This window comes from Castanea sativa, chromosome 5, assembly GCF_040712315.1.
Source record: "Castanea sativa cultivar Marrone di Chiusa Pesio chromosome 5, ASM4071231v1".
Classification (NCBI taxonomy): Eukaryota; Viridiplantae; Streptophyta; class Magnoliopsida; order Fagales; family Fagaceae; genus Castanea; species Castanea sativa.
In genome coordinates, this window is record NC_134017.1 from 5,191,877 (window position 1) to 5,196,635 (window position 4,759).

General features: G+C 33.3%; 1 pseudogene; it reads right to left on the minus strand.

Annotated features, from left to right (window-relative positions):
- Positions 1-338: 338 nt before the first annotated feature.
- Positions 339-3,776, minus strand: LOC142634033 (G-type lectin S-receptor-like serine/threonine-protein kinase SD1-13; annotated as a pseudogene).
- Positions 3,777-4,759: the final 983 nt, after the last annotated feature.

The window sequence follows — 4,759 nt, forward strand, 5'->3', positions numbered from 1 at the left end:
TAATAGCATAAGAATAATGAGTAAATTATGGGGAATATTTGTTGATGAATAATGATTGTAACTATGTGAAGGCATCATTAGATCTTACTTGATTTTTATAAATTAATTGAATTAATTACATTGAGAAACTAATTACCCGTTTGAGAATTAAGTAGTAAAGAAAGCGAGATTTCAATGCCTCTGTCCGACATTGTTTGTTTATATTTATATTTTTATTGTAATTAATATATCATTTTATTGGTAATTTCTCCAACAGTTTCTTTTTCAAAAATAAGAAACCTGCATGATAAAAAATATGATATAAATGAATTTAAGATTAAATACTCTTACTTATGGAAGAAAATCTTAATAAAATTAAGAGGAATTTATCTCAAAGAAAATATTTTTATCGACCACTAACTGTTGAAGTAGTGACATTACAATTGGAGAATCTTATTTGACCCTGTTGAGTAAGCTCTAAATTTGAAACAATCTGCCTTTCCATGAAGGCAGGTTGCTTTGGAGTAGGCATATCCAAAATCTCACTCTTAAGCATTGAAATAACAGTAGACACATTTGGCCTATCTCTTGCCAATTCTTGCACGCAAAGCAGTCCGACATGTATACATTTCGAAATGTCCACTTGAAAGCATGGATCGCATATTGTTGGGTCTACGAAAGCCATAATGTTGTCATTGTTCCACAATTTCCATGCCTAAAAAATAACAAGTGTGAAAGAAAACAGTTGAAATTGTTCAATCTTTTGAAAGTAGACCATGTCAAAAATGAATAAATAAATTAAATAGATAAAGTAACTTTTGATTAGGGTTTGACTAAATTTTCTGATATTGTGAATGCTATTAGTTAGATTTACCAATCCAGTGAGGCCCAAATATTGCTCCTCATTGCATATGCTAGTGTTTCTTCTCCCACTAACAATCTCTAATAATAACACACCAAAGCTAAAGATATCTGATTTCTCTGAAAACAGCCCTCGTATTGCATATTCAGGAGACATATAACCACTGCATACAAACATTGAAACACATCCATATTATTTGAGTATAAGTGGTGCCATTACCTAAATTTAATTTCCACAAAGCTCTTACTATGTCCCGACGATCCTTTTAGTTTTTACTTGATCTTCATTGCCTCCAAATATTCTAGCCATACCAAAATCCGATATTTTTGGATTAAGCTCTTGATCTAACAAAATGTTAGATGCCTTTAGATCTCTATGAATAATCTTTAGTCTAGAGTCCCTATGAAGGTAGAGCAACCCGCGACAAATTCCTTCGATAATGTTGAAACGTTTTCTCCAATTAAGGAGTTTTTGGTGGATTGGATCTAATCAATAGTAAGCCAAATAAATAATGTATGAGTATAAATTTGTATAGAGAAAAAATATATATACGATTGAGAAAACAATTTGGGGCAAAGTTAAAACAAAAGTATGCTTCAAGTGACTAAATTAGCACAATGAAACTTATCATTAAAATTCGTTTTGTTTTGTTTTATGTACTGACTTACTTGATATTCAAGATAAATAAGTATATGAACTAACCAAAAACAATTGCATCCAAACTTTTATTTGGCATGTATTCATAGATTATCATCTTCTCTTCTCCCTCAATGCAGCAACCAAGAAGTCTAACAAGATTCCGATGTTGGAGTTTAGTAATCAACGCCATCTCATTCATAAATTCTTCAAGTCCTTGTCCAAAGGCTCTACACAATCTCTTCACTGCTATTTCTTGTCCATTATGCAATTTACCCTATAAGAAAGTAAAGAATATTAGCACATATATTTTTGAGAGGGAAAAATGAACTTTACATAAGAAACCATTACCCTATAGACTGGACCGAAGCCACCTTGTCCAAGCTTATTAGCCATATCAAAGTTGTTTGTTGCTTTTGCCAATTCTTCCAAATTAAAGATTGGTAGATCTTGGAGTTTCACATCATTTAGGTAGTCAAACAATAACTCTCATTGCTTTTACTCTTCATTGCTGTAGCAAATTATATTATTTAGTAATCCATCTTGCAGTGCCTAGTCTCTGCAGCAAATTAATGGACAATTGGGCACATTACCTCTCTTTTTCTTAGCCATCCACCTCCAGAATAAGAAAGCAGTGCTGGCTATAGCAATCACTCCAATAGTCACTGTAATTGTGATGATTACTCTCAAATTTCTATCCTCTTCTGTGTATAAGAAAAGTTTTAAACTAATTCAGTCAAAATTGAGTAAAGAAATTTAACATAAAAATATTGAAATCCTATTGCATTTGTTGTAAGTAAACAGTTAACCGAACAAGTGGTCCAACAGCTGGATGATCAGAAGCATAAGATTATACAAAACTGTGACCTAAAAAGTTACAACAAATGAACTTACCGAATTCTAAATTGGCCAAACGAATATATATATCTGATCCTCCAACAGAGAAATGTCGTAGGTCAATTAGGTTTCCACTCCATGACAAACAACCAATGCCAGTATAATATCCATAAGCTACACAAGAACAGTTCTCCAAACACTGCTTTCGACAATCTTCTTTGTTCACATGATTTGACCACCCTGCAAAGTCTGGCACTCTGATCATCTCCAGTTTCAAAAACCCATCTGGTTTTCCTTCTTCAATACTATTGTTCATTCTTTCACACTGCAATGGTGTCCTCCTGACACATCCACTAGCCCAATTTCCTCTATTCCATTCCTTAATAATCTTCGGCTCAAACCCTCTCAAACAATTGCAGATTGGTGAACTCAGTAAATCACAGCTTCCAAATGCACCACATGTGCCATAAACATCGCAGTCATCTTCTGGACGTTTATGCACAGCCTCCCAATCCTTTTTCCCATCATCCCAATATCCCTGCACTAGATTTCCTTGCGAATCCAAAACAACTTTTGGCAAATGTAAGTCATGCCAATTAGTAAAAGTACCAGAAACTTCCCCTTGTTTGTCATCAACCACAGTATATCTAGCACGATATACAGGATTCCAGTTTGGCACTCCAAGAAAGACCTGACCATTCCACGGACCAGACCGCCAATATGGGTGACCCTCTTTCCAAACAAAAATTTCAGGAATGTTCAGTGCATCAATGCCTGCAGAGAAGCTTCCAATAGATGGATCAGAAGGGCTTTTCCATGATGTCAGCTGTACTCTCTTATCTGTCCTTAAATTAGTACTCAGTTTCATATTTGGCAATAAGGAATCAGAAGGATGTTGAAAACTTTCCCATAGTACCTGTCCTGTAGTATCAACTTGCAACACAAGGTTTCCGAAATCCCCAAGAGTGGCACTAGAATTGGTTACAGAATTTGAAACATTCGATGACCAAAAAATCTCTGCCTGTCCATTTAGTACCACAAGATTTCCTTCCTTGGATATAGTAAGAATCCCAGAAGAATCTTTGAGTGGTTTCTGTCTATTAGCTACCCATATGACAGTGAATACAGAAATATTATTATACCAGATTCCGAGGTAGCGATTGGTAGAATTTGCAGGGCTGAAGAATCCTAGTCTGAAAGCACTCCCATTGGATATTATGAATTCAGTGTCGTTAATGGATTGAGAAGATCTAATGGTGTCTATGGCAACGGTTAAGTTTAAACAGAAGCAACAAAGGACTGACAACAAGTTTGTCTTGCTAAGATTTCCCATAACTTGTTCTGACTTGATTGTGTGTGAGAATGCAGAACATGTAGCCATGTTCATCTATTACAAGTCATGATTTTGATTCTTCAAGACGGTCAAAAATAGACGCCAACTCAAGACGTTCGAAAGTCTTCAAAATTAGCTCACAAACCGACGTGTTTGACCACAAAGTTTTCTTCAATACGAATATGGCATCATAAAGAGAGTAGCATAAAATCATATTAACTATTAAAAAAAATGTTACCTCTCAATTAACATCACTTCGGCTCTGTTTGTTTGGGATAATTAAATGATAAAAAAAAATTAATTTTGGGTAAAATACTATTTTGGCCCCTAAACTTTACCAAAAAGTTGTTTTTCATCCCTAAACTTTAAGAAGTTCATTTTTCGTCCTTAAACTATTAAAAATGTTTTATTTATATCCTTAAATTTTACTAAAAGTTTGTTTTTTTATCCCTAAAATTGAAAGAGTTCCTTTTTTTGTCTCTATACTATTCAAGAAACTCTTTATAAAGTTTAGAAATGAAAAAAAAAAATTAAATTAAATTTAGGAATGAAAAACAAACTTTTACTAAAGTTTAGAAACCAAAATAGTATTTATTCTTTAATTTTTCACCATAAATATTTGGTAAATGATGGAAAAATAAGATAGAAATTATATTATTATTATTATTATTATTATTATTATTATTATTGTTATTATTATTATTATGAAGTTATTGTAGTTTTTTCTTTTTTTTTTTGAGAAACGACACTATAATTTTTTTCAAACAAAAGCTGAATCTGCTTGAATTACGAAAAAAAGATGTAGAGGAACGTCCTCCAACCACACCAAATACTCGCTAACATGTCTTGCATGTCTAGCAATATTGTGGGCTGCACTATTCTTTTGTCTCAATACATGACTAAATTCAATATATGTAAAATCCTTAGCAAGCTCCTTTGCTTCATGAATCCGAGGTACAAAAAACATATGATCAAATTGTAATCTTCGTTTTATTTTTTTTAGCCTTACTTCATCCGTTAATGTCTCGGCAATGAATCCGGATTAAATCACCAAGCTCTTTTTCTATCACTAGGTTCTCAAGCTCGTGACAATTTCACACTATGAGACTCCT